Source organism: Artemia franciscana, chromosome 10 (genome assembly GCF_032884065.1).
Source record: "Artemia franciscana chromosome 10, ASM3288406v1, whole genome shotgun sequence".
Classification (NCBI taxonomy): domain Eukaryota; kingdom Metazoa; phylum Arthropoda; class Branchiopoda; order Anostraca; family Artemiidae; genus Artemia; species Artemia franciscana.
In genome coordinates this window covers 12,251,649-12,268,368 of record NC_088872.1, presented here as the reverse complement: position 1 = coordinate 12,268,368, position 16,720 = coordinate 12,251,649, and the positions used below count along the sequence as shown (strand labels likewise).

Sequence of the window (16,720 nt, the reverse complement as noted above, 5' to 3'; positions counted from 1 at the left end):
CATGCATACATACAACTCGTTTTTATATAGATAGATAGATAGATAGATAGATAAAATACAAATTAACTGCGTAAAACTTGCGAATATACAACATTCTTCGCTGTCCAATTGTCGCTGCATATAAATAGATTGTCAGGTTTACCGACCCTCGAACATGCAACGTACAATTGTCAATGGGAAAAAACAATCAGTATTAAGATCTATACCACATTTTTCTAATGATTGACCTTGAGCTTTGTTAATGGTGATTGCAAATGCTAATCGAATTGGGAATTGCAATCTTTTAAATTGAAAAGGCAGATCCGTTGGAATCTTGGGAATGCGAGGAATAAGAACAGCCTCACCCTCAAAAGGCCCTGTCAAGATTGTGGCCTCTATTAGGTTTTCCATTGTTTTTTTTACGGCAGGTCGAGTGCCATAGCAAAGCTTTGGTGGGTTTATATTTCTTAAAAGTATTATTTGTAGGCCTATTTTTAGTTGTAGCACGTGTGGTGGAAACCCTGAGAATAATATCTCGAGGTAAAAACTGATCACCGACCATAACGATGGCCACTTCGTCGATAGTTGGAGCATTGTATCTACGCACATGTTGGCCAGGAGGCGTTTTGTCAGCGGAAATAACAATTTTATGCGTATAAGTAGGCATCAAATCGATGGCTGTTTTGAACAGATGCACTAAATTATTATTTTCGTGGAAAAGATGTTGTAATTGGGAAACGATTGTCCTTTCAATGTTGGGAGAAATTTCGCAACGTGCATTCAATTCAGAATTTCTATCACTGATGAAGTACAATTGTAAAAATTTATGATTCTCGCCTGAGAATGGTAGAAGAGACCCTGCTCTATGATAAATTTGCCCTTTTACTTTGAAAGTAGACATAAATTGATCTGGATTTTCAATTTGGGCTCCAAACGACGTCATTTGGAAACATGAGTTGTATTTTCTGATTCATTTATATTACTTATGTCCCGGTGTCCCGGTCGTCATTTATATCCCTCTGTTTTATATCCCGCTTATTTTTCAGTTTTTTCCTTTTTTTAGTTTTTTTTTAGTTTTTTAGTTCTTTTAGTTTTTACCTTTTTTAGTTTTTTTTAGTTTTTTAGATGAAATTTTTTTTTTAGTTTTTTACCTTTTTTTCTTTTTAGTTTTATATTGGTTTTTACCTTTTTTTAGCTTTTTATCTTTTTTATTTTTTTTATTTTTATTTTCAATTTTATTAGTATTCTTTTTCTCTTCTATTTTTCATTTTTCCTTTTTTTTAGTTTTTTTTTAGTTTTTAGTTTTTTAAGTTTTTTCCTTTTTTTAGTTTCTTTAGTTTTTTAGTTTTTCGGCTTTTTTATTTTTTTATTAGTTTTTAGTTTTTTTTGTAGTTTTTGCCTTTTTTTAGTTTTTTCAGTTTTTTTTTAGTTTTTAGTTTTTTACCTTTTTTAGCCTAACCAGGATTTGAACCTGGGACCTTCATTCTCCGTTCTGACACCCTCTCTCACCGAGTGACTACTCCAGCATGTTCATTTTGGTGTTTTAAATGGTATATTATTAACCAAATTAATGTGTTTTACAATATACTAAGCATCGTCATAACAAAAATGACGGCAACTAATTTCATGACGTCAGCCGAAACATGACGTCACCTGATCCACAGATCCACAGACCCACAGACAGACAGACAACTTATTTTTGTATATATAGATTTTTTATATGTATTTATTAACCGGCAGTTTGATGTATGCACGCTACTTCTGTCTAAACAGGTTAAAACTAACTAATACTTGGCTGAATTGCTCCTGAACAATCCGAGTGGTTAGTCCCTTGGTGTAATTTATGCATTCTCGCACGCTCCGATTACAGCTGGATCTAGTCTTTTGAGGGAAATTTTCGACTTCGGAACCAAATATGTAAAGTATTTGAAGGGACTGCAGCCAGGAAGTATACATTATAGAAATAAGTTTCTGATTGTTGAATAGTACATTTTGTTCTCTATTTTTTGATACCCCACAACAACAGTGTCAAGTATAACAATCTAGAATGCAAACCCGAAACAGGTTTTATAATTATTTTGGCATTATAAAAAAACAATTGTCAGCTTTAAGACTTGATTAGATCAAAATATTCGCCAGATTTTTTTTATTTCTATTGACGTAAAAACCGCCAAAATCACTAATTCAGGAACGTCAGGCAAACTCCAAATGTTTAGCATGGGAAGTATAGGAAGATTCCTTGAGAGTCCGTCCTGCCTTAAGCCCAAAATTGTTCCTAATCTTCTAATATACCCACTCACATATTAATTTCTTAATATATATCTGCAAACTAATCTAAGGCCGTAACTTATAAACAGGGGCTTCAGTCTATTATTATTATTATCGTATACCCAGGTGCACGTTGGGATTGAATAGAAATTAATCCTTGAACTTGAAAGTAGATAATACTAAATAGGAGAGACCATCTATTATACCACATGCATAGAAATAGGTTCAAGATATACTACAATGGAAGGGCATCTTCAAGTTCAAAAATAGCACCAACTAAGTAACCATTTTTATAATGGTGTATATGGTATAATGGTGTAATGGTGTAATGGTGTTTATATTTATGTGTGGTTAAGGTTTTTCCAGATTTTTTTCGGAAGGGTGCCAAGAGGATTTTTTTTTAGAGAGGGGTTTAGTGAAATAATTTTTATTCCCAGGGAGGCGGTTTAAAAGTTTTTTAAGCTGCATTTTTAAGACCGATTTGTGAGTCGGAGAAATATTTTTCAAGGTTTTAGGTGAAATGGTCTTTAACTGCATCTTTATGACCATTTTCGAAGTTGAATAAAGCGGATGGGGTCGAACTCTGTACCCCTTGCATCCATTCATGTGTCTAGGTTTAATTTCTTAGAGCTTTGCACATAAGAAGGAGGTTGAATATTCATAATGTCCCTAAAGGGTGATGGCAAAGATAGAGGGAAAATCCGACTTTTCATGTTCTGTAAAAGGATTTGCATATATCTCGTAACAGCCCTACTGCCTTAATTTGTCGGACCAGATAAGGTATTTTGATTATTGGAGTCCAAATCTGGTCAGGGCTAATTTTTGTTTAGAACAAGGATTTTGGGGTAGCAGAACCGTATACCGATTATCAAATTACTAATGTTAGTTTATTTTTGTCAAATGCCATATGAGCGAAAAAAGTAGCAGACCATTTACATTATCCACAATACCCAGACAACATTTAAACAACCCAGTGGCAAAGTTGATGACACAATATCTAAGGGCACACAATGTCTTCATTATGGCTTTTTCAGGCAAAGTCGGCCGAGTAAAGACTGCTTTTTGTTCATCAAAAACAAAGTTTTATGAAAAACCCCCATCAAATGTGCTTATTCGCCTTTTTGTGCCTTAAAAAGCACTAGTGGAGACTAAGGGTGCCTGAAAGAGTAAAAAACACTTGCTTGAAAAATCAAAACAAACCTCCCTCCCGAAAAAGACACCCACCGCGGCTGGTTGGTCTCCAATCACTTTCGATTTATAAAAAATGAACAGATGAAATGAACATCACAATTTGAAAAATTGTGAATGAACATCAGTTGTGAATGAACAATGAAATGAACATCACAATTTCTGATCGAATGAGCTTCCTCCAAAGGTTCTATGTCCATGAGGTGGAGGTGGGGATAAGGAAGGGTTAGTTCCACACCTATTCGTAACAAATTCTGCTCATTATGGGGTTAAATATTACTCTTTACTTCATAATTACAGCGTACACTAGAAATACTCCCGGAAATCAAGAGGGATTACTTATCAATTTTCTAAACATATCAATTTTTAATTTTCAGAACTAATTCTGTATTTATCTGAAGGCTCAATAAGAATTGGGATATCTGGGTATTAAAGTGCACCCATTGAGGTATTTCCTTCCCTCCCTAACTAGCTGAAATTTTTTGAAGTGTAAACAAATTTCACTGTCTTAGGTAAATTCCGTGTTGTTTTACAATTCAAAACATTTGCATACAAATTTTTTAAGCCTCTACAATGGGTTTCTCTGATTGTTTTGTATTTAGGGAGGGAGGGAGATGCCTCAACTCTCATTGAGCCTTCAGCTAAATACAGAATTAGTTCTAGCCGTAGGGAGTGAGGTATTTTCTGCGGGGATGTTTCCGTGGGGGTATTTTCTGGGGGGGTGTCTACCGGCTCCCAGTACATTCGCTTAGGGAGGGGTAAAAAAATTATGGGGGAACGGGTCAAATTTAAGCTGTTTCTCACTACTTTTCATTTTTCAGGGGGAGACCAGTCTCTTGGGGGCTTATCCTCCCGAACACCACTCCCCCTGTGTGCTTGTAGAGTTTTAAGTAAACACTTTGTCTACAACAATATGCTGCACATAATAATATATTCTTTAAGTCTGGCTTCGCTCTAGAAGGGATTCTGAAATTGAATTCAAAACAAACAGCTGGAGGGCGATATAAATAGAAACCATTATCTCTGAACTATGTCCCTAGACAATTAGTGACAATCCAAAAATGACTTTTCATTATGTAATCTAATTGACCGTTAACTAACATTAGGCGAAGTTTTTGTCTGATAAAAACTTTAGTTCTGAGCAATATTTCAAAAAGAATAGCTTTTTTTGGCATGTATATTTTGGCAACATTTTCTGAATTTTGATGAGCTTTTGTGTTAAAGGGATGTGAGTTATTTTTGAGAAGGGTTAATCTGCGGAAAATGCCAAATGGAGATTGACTGTAAACAGTTTCAGCAACTGGGCTTATTTCTCTGACACTATTTTTTGTTCCTTTTTTGTTAATAGTCTTACATGGACGTATTGACGGAAAATACAGTTAGACGCACTGAGATCTAGAAGTTATTTTTCAAAGTATTGTAAAGCTGTCTAGACGATACTCAGTTTTCAAGAAGAGAATATCGGTTATTTTTCTTGATATAAAACATCTTCAATGACATTAAAAAAAAAATTCATTTTCGAGCCAAATGAGGTAAGACAATTTTGGAAACACCGTTCTAAACACGTAAATTTAAGATCACATAAATAACGTTTACATAAAGCAGAAACTTCTCTCCAGTAGCTCAGGTCGAATCCATCAATTTCGGTACTCATACAAAGCAGATATTATTTGCAGAGGTGTAGGTAGGATCCTCAGCGTCCGAGGGACAACGTCAGTTCCCTCGAACGTACCCTTCCCTAACAACGTACGTGAACACACCCTTCATGAAATATATCTAAACACCGCTTTGAAAGAGGCTTTGGCTGGTGAGAGGTGAACACACTTACCCCTGCATAAGATACTGATTGTTCATTTCACTTCAAAAAAAAAATGCGTGACGCTAATGTTTTTTTTTTTTTTTTTTTTTTTTTTTTTTTTTTTTTTTTTTTTTTTTTTTTTTTTTTTTTTTTTAACCTGAACTGGCCAAAATGATTGCGTAGAAGCTTGAGCTGTTTGAAAAATTCCGATCGTTAAAATTATGTTGCACAGTGTAATCAAGCGCTTAACGAGCTACAAATTGTAAAAATACCTCCTGGCTCAAAATGCAAATGATGTGTTTATGTATTCAAAACCCTATATTTTAGATTGCATAAACATAAAGTACTTCTTAAATTGGTACTAATTCATTTAAACGATGTTTATCTTTTTTTGAACCCCAGCAATAAAATATAACTTGGAGCAAGCCATAGAAATATAACCTAGGATATTAAATCAACGAGGTCATTTTCCTGGAATTTCACTCAAACTGGTTGCTTTTCAACCGTGGTAATCCAAAAGGCACTTTTTTCATTTTTTTTTTTTTCAAAAAATATGCATGATAGATTAGTTTATCCGTTCCCCTCTATCTTATTTAAGGCTTTTACAGGGAGAGGAGGCGATACCCCAAACTTTTGTCGGTAGTGACTTTTGTTCGTTTCCAGCTTGATTTGCATATTCATTTTAAGTTTCATTCGTTTTAAGATTTACTTACTCATTTATATTAGTATCTAATGTATGTTTTTTTGCTATGCTTGGTTATTTAATTTCTGTTCGTTTTGGGTTTCATTTATTCTTTAATAGCAACTTCTGGTTGTTTTGTGTTAACGTTTTAACAGATATTTGTATCTGCTGATCTTAAGTTTAATATGGCCTTTACTTTTCTTTAAAAAACATCTTTTACGGAGATTTTTTTTTTAAATTAAGACCATACAAAGTTAATATTCTAATATCTTATTTTCGCTGCAAGATTTCAATTGACACTTAACAATGATTGATCAAGAATAAGAAGGCCGTTTTTACCCTTACCTTTGCTTTCTCAAAACAATCGCACATTAAATTTTGGAGCCACAATTTTTGATAATTCTGGTCACGTTAATTTTTTACGAGTTCTCTATTTCCTTATTCATTGTTGGGCATATAAGAGATATGAATTTACATTACCAATTTTGGCGCGAATGTGGATATGCACATTATCATATGCTGAGTCAGACACGAAGATTTTACTTGAGATAAAAACAAACATAATTATGAAACAAAAATTTTGCATAAAATCTTTAATTCCTACTTTCAAGAGTCTCACTGCCTCCGTCGGAGATGACAATTACGTAAGGGCATTTGAGTCCGTCCCCCCACCGAAAATTCCTTATGTTTTCCATGTTCATAGTTATTTTGTGTTTTCCAAATTTTTACCCCCCTCCCCTCCTGAAACCCTATCTTAGGATACATAGTGACGGATTAGTCTCTGAATAGAATGCGAAACTAATATTTCTTTTAATATTAACTACTCCAAATTTTAGAATATTACACCGTCATTTTACTACTTCAAACAAGTAATAAACATATTAAAAATTAATTAATATCAAAATAGAAAATAAAAATATTAGAATGAAAACAGAAATGCTAAATATAATATTAAAATATGAATATTAGAACATTATTAATACATTAAAAAAAATTAAGTGATATTAAAACTTAAATGGAAATGGAAATACAAAATATTTACATTAGAAATATGAATATTGGAATACAATAAATATATTAAAATCAGAATAGAAAATAGAAATATTAGACGGAAATAGAAACGCTAAATATCATATTGAAATGTAAATACTAGAATATAATAAATACATTAAAAGTACCAAGTAATATCAAAATAGAAAATAAAAAAAACATTAAAATGAAAATAGAACTGATTAATATAATATTAAAAATATGAATATTATAATATAATAAATATATTAAAATACTTCAAAATAGGAAATAGAAATATTAATATGAAACTAGAACTGCTAAATATAACATTATAAATGTGAACATTAGAATGTAATGAATATACTAAAAATATTAAGTAACATTAAAATAGAAAACAGAAATATTACAAAGCACAAAATATATAAGAAGATATCAAATTAGGTATAGGAATATTTGACTATGTTAGGTGTAGGAATAAAGACAATGTAGAAGTTAGGCTTGGACTTGAAATCCAAACCTATAAAAACCTTCCTAACATTGTGATTTGTATTGCGTTTGCTTATTTACCTCGCTTTTAGTCTGAGGTGATATAGAGCTTCTTCTTCTTCTTCTTCGTTTTTTTTCTCTCTCTCTCTCTCTCTCTCTCTTTCTCTCTCTCTCGCTCACTCGATCGCTCGCTCACTCCCTCACTCTAGATCTCTCTCGCTTTTTAGAACCGTGATTAAAAAAAGATCCTTGAACGTGAGAGCAAATATTTGATAGAATGAAAAAATAATCATACCTACAGCTGTTTACAAAATTGATTTGATAGTCGCATTCTTTAAATAAAAATGATGAAAAAAGCCATAAAAGCTTTTCCCAGCAGCTGTATCAAATTTTAAATTTTCTTATCTTTATTTCTGATTTTTGTCTACTTTGATAGAGTTTTGTGAATTTTTTTCCATGAGCCCCAATTAAATAATTAATATCGTTAGAAAAGTCCCTCTTAGCAGAATTTGAGAGCGCATGTCCTCAAAAACATAATGGAAAAAATCTAAGATAATGTGTGAAAATACGCGCGTTTCTCATTTACAATTTTACTGAGAATATTTATTATCGGCTATTAAACGTGTATTTTCTTAAAATTCGAAACTTTGCTTTTAATTTAAGGGGAAGTGAAAGTGCTAATTCTATTATGCATTAAAAATTCCTTTTTTTTTGCTTTTTTTCAGCTATTCCTTGTTTTTTTTTCTTTTCGCGATCATTAAATACACAACTCGTTCATAGAAAAAATTCCACTTTTCAGAAGAAGAAATCTTTTTAAGATACAGGAATTCGCGTTGGCTATGAGTTGAGAAAAATAAATTTAAGTTAATAAATTTAAATGTCAATAATACACACCATATAGAAGATTTGTAATGAGTGTGGTGCAGATGTAGGGTTTGCTTCCCAATCGGCTAACTTCAGAGAGTAACAGCAGGAAAAAACTAAATCTAAGGAAAAATGATGATATTGTGGCTGTCGTGTTCACACCTCGTTGTCCGTTCTTTTTTTTAAGTGCTATGCCATGATTTAGTGTTATAAGTTATTTTGAGAATGTCGTTCATTTTTGTCCTGAATTTAAAATTTTGGGTAAAATTACAACCATTCCTTTCTAGAAGTTTAAGAATACTGTCATACATTAAGCCTTTTTTCTATTTTAAGCCCTCCCCATGAGTGAAAATCCCCCCCTGATAACATACTGAATTTTTTCAGCAGGAAGAAGAAACTAATTTATGGCTTTCTCTGTTAACATGAAAATTGTCGTAACTACTAACAAAAACAGAGCTAAAAAAGCAAAATGAACATAATTGTACATACACAAATATTTGCCAAATTAAATTTGAGTCATGTCTGTCGGTGGCTGTTTCAGAGCTGTAGCGTTTCTGGCCTCTATTGCGCCCTGGGAAAAATCTTGATTAGCGCCTCCCTCCCTCCTAACTCCCGAAAAATGTTAAGGCCAAATTTTAACAAAATTGACATTTAAACAAAATCATTTTCAATTTATTAATTAATTAATTTAAGATTTAATTTCGTAAGTTTACTATTTGAATTATTTCATTATAATTAATTTATTTAATTTTTATTTATCAATTATATTTATTCTTTACTAGATGTTAGGGTGGCGCTTCGCGCCACCCCAACACCTAGTTGGTGGGGGCACTTCGCACCCCCCCCCCCAAGCCCCCCTCGCGCGCAAGTCGTTACGCGCCATTGTAGTTGTGTCCCTGTGTTCCACCTGTTAATATAAATAGATATACATATGTTTTTAACTACGTAAAACTTGCGAATATACAACATTCTTTGCTGTTTTATATATCCCCCTGTGCCCCCGGCGTCCCCGTTGTAGTTGTGTCCCTGTGTCCCGGTGTCCCAGTCTGTAATTTCTCTTTGAGTGTCCCCGTCGTCATTTGTGTCCCAGTGTCCCGGTCTGTAATTTCTCTTCGAACATTCCCTGTGTCCCGGTCGTCATTTATATATCGCCCCTGTGCCCCCCGGCGTCCCCGTTGTAGTTGTGTCCCTGTGTCCCGGTCGTCATTTACATTCCCAGTGTCCCGGTCGTTATTTGTGTCCCAGTGTCCCAGTCTGTAATTTCTCTTTGAGTGTCCCGGTCGTCATTTATATTCCCTGGTCCCGGTCGTCATTTACATTCCCTGTGTCCCGGTCGTCATTTGTGTCCCGGTGTCCCGGTCTGTAATTTCATGAGTTGACAAACATGACGTCAGTCGACAAACAACTTCATGACGACAGCTCAATCCTTATAATGACGTCAGTCGACAAACATGACATCAGTCGACACACAAACATGAAGTCAGTCGACAGACACACAAACATGAAGTCAGTCGACAGACACACAAACAAACAACTTATTTTTATATTATTATTCTTTATTTATTATTTTTGTAAATTAATTAATAGTTTATTAATGATTTTCATTTATTTAACTACACCCTCCACATTATCTTAATAAAAATAAATTTCAAAAATTAGAAAATGATTATAACTGTTAGATTATTTATTTTAAATTTTGCATCTCTGCGTTGTTACATGGGTGGATCTTTCCATGGAGGAATTTATCATGGGGGAAGAAAATTTCCGTGAAGGGGGCGCTGGATATTCCAGCGTTATTGAAAAAAAAAACAATCACAAATTAAATAAAAAAACAAGTTTTTTCAAGTGAAGGTAAGGAGCAACACTAAAACATAATACGAACAGAAATCATTAAGTATATGACATGTTTCTTCCCCTTGTCAATACCTCGCTCTTTACACTGAAGTATTTTTTAGTAATTTCAAAAGAGCTATTTATTCTAATTTAACGGCCTTTGTGATTCAGGGGTCATTCTTAAAGAATTGGAACAAAATTCTAACTTCAGTATAAAGAGCAAAGTATTGAAAAGGGGGCAAACCCTCCTCATATACGTAATAAAATATACGAATATAGAAGTTCTTTACGTAAGTTAATTCGTAAGTTATATATATATTTATTGCTAATAAAAATGTTTTTCAATAGAATTAAGAGTTCTAGTTTCCTTTTTAAGTAACCTGAATATTGGAGGGCAACTAGACCTCTACCCCACCCCCTTTTTTCCAAAATATTTTTTCCCAAAATTCTCAAATCGTAATAAAAATATACGAATATAGAAGCTCGTTACGTAAGTTAATTCGTAAGTTACATATATTTATCACTAGTAAAAATGTTTGTAAATAGAATTAAGAGTTCTAGTGTTCTTTTTAAGTAACCTGAAAATTGGAGGGCAACTAGACCCCTCTCCCGCCCCATTTTTCTCAAAATCGTCCGATCAAAACTATGAGAAAGCTATTTAGCCAAAAGAAGCAAAAAGTAATATGCAAATCTCATTTTAATAATACGTGTGCGACTAGCCAAAATTAAAACCTATAATTCAAAAACGTTCAGAAATTAAAAAAAAACAAGTTTTTTTCCACTGAAAGTAAGGAGCAACATTAAAACTTAAAACGAACAAAAATTATACCGTATAAGAAAGGGGCTGTCCCCTCCTCAACGCTCCGCTTTGTACGCTAAAGTTTGACTCTTGGTCACACTTCTACTTTTTAAAACAATAAAAACCTTTAGTGTAAAAAGCGGGACGTTGAGGAGGGGACAGCCTCTTTCATCTACAGAATAATTCCTATTCCTCTTAAGTTTTAATGTTGCTCCTTACTTTCGGTTAAAAAAACTTATTTTTTATTTAATTTACACAGAATCAGGACTTTAGGCATCTTTTATGTTAATTTTGAACAGGTTTTAGCCTATATTTTTGAAGAATCTTATGCTAGATGAAGTTTCAGGAGAAGTCCCTATTCTTTGGCTACTGCATTATTTTTTTGCGTATTTTTCAATAACAGTTACTTTAAAATGCGAAATAATACAAATTAAAAAAAGAAAAGAAAAATACTCAGCAAAATTTTTGTACAGCCTGATATTACATCCAGAATTTTGTTATTGTGGTGTTTATTTCAGAAGAAGAGATAAACTTGATTGGTACCCTCTGATTCTGAGTCATTGCACTCATTAGTAAGCTAAAGTCTGTTTCTAAAGAAAACCAGATTCTCTGGACAGATATTAACAATTTTTGCTCAGGCCCTACCAATTTTATACAGGGAGGAGGAGGTCAGTCCACTGTCATCACGGGGAAAATTCATTAACCATATTGACAGTTGTATTCACACCGTCTGATCCTGTTTCTGTATATTGGAATATGTTAATTGGAAATCAAATTTTTCATATTTTATTTCTATTATTATTTTGCCCTGTCGTAAAAACCTCATACGGAAAATGCTTCCAAAATTTGTTAAAAAAAACCCACGAAATATTATAGCTGAATAATTTTATTTTCCCCCCCTTTTTAAATCACAGAGTAAAACTTATTCGAATTGGCAATTCCTCAGACTATTCCCGGACAAAATATGCAAACAAAAACTGTGAAGTTGTCTGAGGCAAAACTAAGAAAACAAAAATTCCAACCACAGCCACCACATGTCCTTTCGAAGAGGAAATTCCAAGTCCTCATAAAGCCCAAAACCAGGCTCAATATTCTTGTCAAAAATGTGATACTTTCCAGCCTTATGTCATTCATTCAAACTTACACCCGAGATGTGTTTCTCACAGGAATACCAAGTAAACAGGAACTTGATGTAAACATAAATCATTACGGAGGAGAGAAGAAACAATGAACGGAAAATGAAGATTGATGAGTTCCGGAAATTTGGCAATCATCAGTGGTCAACCTCTTGATTATGCTAAATTTATTATTTCTTTCGTCTTCTGCCAATACCCTTCTCTTATACATAGTGGCATAGCCCACTCAAAGTTGCAACGGTAGATGCTATCTAGTGACGGACAAACATGGCCCATAGTAGCAAAAAACAGCCCGAAACCCCTAAAAATGGCGTCAGATTGAAACAAAAAGTACATCATTGGAATTGCCTTGGCCGAAAACGCTTTACGAGAAACTCACAGCCCATAGGCTTGAACAACAAGGAAAATCCCTTAGCCTGTACAAGAAGGAAAATCATCTTTTTGCTCAGAAAAGTTTGGGGTCAAGACACCTCTCTCTGTGAAATCTGGAAACCTATATGACAACATGTCCTTAAAAAAACATTTCCTACAAACTTTTCTCTTACATGCCCTCCCCCCCCCCTGTTTAAAACAATTAAGGACCCAACCACAATGAAACTGTTTCCCAACTGCTGCAAAATTCAATGATGGAAGTGGGTAGGAGATCAAACGTTTTTACTACCTCTTGCCATCTCCCAAAAATAAGGAGCCTATCAAGCAAGCCGGTAGAGATCTTGAGGCAATTCTTCTGGGTTTGTCCCCTTTAGCACTATGGCTAGGCCCTGTTATAGAAAAATCTCTAGAGGTGAGGCCGGAACGGGTCTGTCACACAGCTCTTTAGCGCTGTGCGCTTACATTCAACATCCTATAAGAGGGTCCGAAAAACTTAGATTCAGCCAATATTCCTAACTTTCCACTCTGTTATGTTAGAAACACTGATAAAACAGGTAAGCACCAGCCGGATGACGAAGTGAGGTTGATGTTTATATTGAAAATATGTGGCCTCAGCGACCACAGCGCAGTTTTCCTAGTAGTAGGAGGAACATAAAACAGGAGGAGAGCATGACCATATGAAATCCAATTTTTTCGATTGTTTGTTTTTGCTTCCAACAGGAAACTCTTACTATTTTTTTTTATCATATGAGGGCACGATCTCCATAGTCATCTTCATACAGGCATTCCAGCCGCGCAAAAACCATTAGTCCTTCAATGACTGATGTAAATATTATTGCAATTGTCATAATTTCCGCAACATCAGCCGTTTTCACTGATATGATAAGAAGCAAATTGATATCGACGTTTCTCAGCCCAGTAGTATCTTATCATTGAGGACCCCCGTATGTGTTTGACCTTAGAGAGAACAAATAAAAGCTATTGTGAATCTTTTGATGGTTTTCACTGATAAATACCGACAGGTATTTTGTATTACTCAGTGAAACATAATGGCCAGCTTACTGACTTGCATATTTCTATATATGGAAGCAAAGTGCACAGCACATATACTATTATGGCTATGACAAAAATTTAGGGTAATTCTTACCGAATCCAAGATGGAATGAAAACAGACCAATTCATCTACACGACGCACAGATAAATTTCACAGGAGAACAGAAAAGATCAAGAGGTGCATTTCGGGTTTTCTGACTGCTATTCAAGTTTTCTTTTTCCAGGCATTCCAGGTACGGTTAAAGAATTTAATTTCAAAATTTCGATTTCAAAATATTTCTATGTATGAAAGGGATACCAATTCACGGAAATATAGGAGGGTGACAAGGATTTGTTTCATTTTTTAAATGGAGACACAAAATGTGTTCTTAAAATGTAAGAGGGGGGACAATTTCATTACTTTTTTATATTTACAAAAAAAAATACACAAAAGGGTATTTTCCAAAATCTGAGAGGAGTTAAAAATCTAAGGAGTAGTGCTGTGGAATTACCCTCTTAACCACTCCCTTGTAAGTAGCACCCTTGGTGCATGAAAAAGGGATATAACACATTTTTGAAAAAAACTATGACTTATCATATCTTGAGAATCACTTGAAATAGAGTAAAACAAAATTGATCCCATAGGTATGATTTGTTTAGTTTAAGTGCATGGGTTACAAATTCAAGTTCGACAAAAACATGCCAAATAACGCTTTCAAATCACCATAATCGAATTATATGAAGAATCAGGATATATTCGGGAGTAAGGGGGGGGTTCAGATCTAAAAATCCTTCTGTATTCATGTCTGAACGAGAAGAACTTAGTTTTATGTTGCTCACTATATTTGAAATTAATTCTAGTGTTGCTAGAAAAGCTACCAAATCTTGCCACCCTTTGCCACCCATATCCAAAGGCATAGTTATTGGCTTCTCAACTATGATGAACAAAATGGTCACTTAAAAATTTTAATCGGAAAATTTTGGGGGAAAAAGGACGGGGGAGGGGGCCTAGTTGCCCTCCAATCCTTATGGTCATCGAAAAGGGCTCTAGAACTTTTAATTTCCGTTCGAATGAGCCCTCACAAGATATTCTAGGACCACTGGATCGATACGATCACCCCTGAAAAAAAAATGAACAGACATCCGTGATGTTTCTTCTGGCAAAAAATACAAAATTCCACATTTTTGCAGATTGAAGCTCGAAGCCTCTACAAGAGGGTTCCCTGATACGCTGAATCTGATGGTGTGACTTTCGTTAAGAAACTGACTTTCGTTTTCGTTAAGATTCAATGACTTTTAGGGGGTATTTTCCCCTTTTCTCTAAAATAGGGTAAATTATCTCAAACTCGTAACCTTTGGTGGATAAGACTAAACTTTATGAAACTTAGGTATTTGAAATCAGAACAAAAAATTCATTTTTCTTAGACATCTATTGGTATCAAAATTCTGTTGTTGAGAGTTTCGGTTACTATTGAGCCGGGTCGCTCCTTACTTACAGTTCGTTATCACGAACTGCTTGATATACCAAAATATGATGAAAATATAATACCTTAGTAACAAATTATGGAAACTAAAACTTAGAATTTCGTAAAGCACGCCACCCAGAACGCATTATATTAAATACATAAACTAACATAACCAAACCAAAATACCAACTCTACATATTAAATATTCAATTAAAAATAGCTACAACGTAGTTATTTTAGTGAACCTAAGCTAATTGTCTCCGAATACAGAATGGTAAACCGGTTTTTTGCTGATTCAACTGAGCAAACTTCTCGAATGTGTTCTGGATTGTATGGGAGTACCTTTATCGCCTCTTGAACAATTGCATCGCCTGGTTTTTCAATCGCCAATTTTATTGCCATTTTTTTCTCTTTTCATCAAAATTTTCTAACTATCGGAGTTTTCCGTTTCACATCCTCTGGTTGTAAAAACAAACTCCACCGTAAAGACTTCTGCGAATAAACGTCAAAAAAATTAGTTTTTACCGCCTCCTGAACAATCAATTATATCGTCTGTTTTTCCTGTTATACGAGGTGAGATTTTTTTATCTTGCAGCCACAATACAATATACGTTCCGATTTTATCTTCTGTTATACAGGCAATTCAGCATCTTCTTTACAAGCTGTGACCTGTCCCAGTATAAATCTATAGGAAATTACTTTTCGGGACCATGAAACCTTTTGAGAGACCACAGATCTTCTGCGGTGAGACAAAATAAACAAAATACTGAGATGAGGTTAACGTAAATAACAGACATGCCAAGAAAAACAATTAAATGAAATTGATATTTTGAAGTGAGACGCGCTATTTAGATATTGTCAAGATTTCTGACTGACTTATTTTTTACCTTTTAGCAGAGAGAGTTCATTAACTGAAGGAGATTCGCCTGAGAATTTTTAGAACAAATTTTTATATGATCTATGGGATTTATATGTGACCTGGAGTAATCGTGAAATCACTAAATCAAACTTGGCGACCAACGGCTGTTCTAGCTGAAAACGGCTCAAACTCTCCAAAGTAAGCCAGCGTGACCGTCCTTCTAACCAAGGGCATTTAAGATTTAAGCTCGGATCACACGTCGCTTAAAAATGTAGTTATTTAGCTTGGGCCAAAATTTTCTCCCGGAAGCTGTCGAGTAAACACAGAGATAGAACAACGAATGAAAGCCATATTTTTCGCTATTTATTTAATTTCAAGATAATGTGAATCCAGAATTATGTGATTCCAGGTTAACAGCGATATGTGAAATTTTTCCAAATCCGACCTCTACTTTTTTCTCTCTATGGGTAGAAGCTGCAGCCAACGGGTTTCAATTTTGCCGGAAAAGCTGTTTTTTTGTTTTTCTTTTTTTTTGCCGAAACACAGCAGGATATACCATAACAGATTCACGGGTGCACAATGAACGTTTTTGGAAAACATAATAATAGTGGGCGGAGAGTCGTGGCTACAATCAAAAGAAAAAAAAAACGATGACTGCAACCGAACGTTTATCGTAGCGCGGAATGAATTGGTGCTAGGAAAGATTCATCGGATATACGCTAGCTTCTTTTAACATAGAAAATTCAATAAAAAAAAATTGGAAATTTTCGAAACATGTTTTGGAAATTTCCAAAAACAACATTTTGCCTCATACACTAAACATGTATTGTATTCGTGAAATCATACGCTATTTCAAAAACCTCTCTAAGGAATTTACTCAATCTTCTGTAAAGCTAGGGCGTTTGGTGTTCGGTAGATACGCCATAACCCCCTGTTTTTATTGCTAT

General features: G+C 34.3%; 1 protein-coding gene across 5 annotated transcripts in view; it reads right to left on the bottom strand.

Moving 5' to 3' along the window:
- The window catches only part of LOC136031795 (rho GTPase-activating protein 7-like), a 259,438-nt gene that overhangs the window by 136,168 nt on the left and 106,550 nt on the right, over nucleotides 1-16,720 (bottom strand). The gene's annotated exons all lie outside the window — the stretch shown is intronic.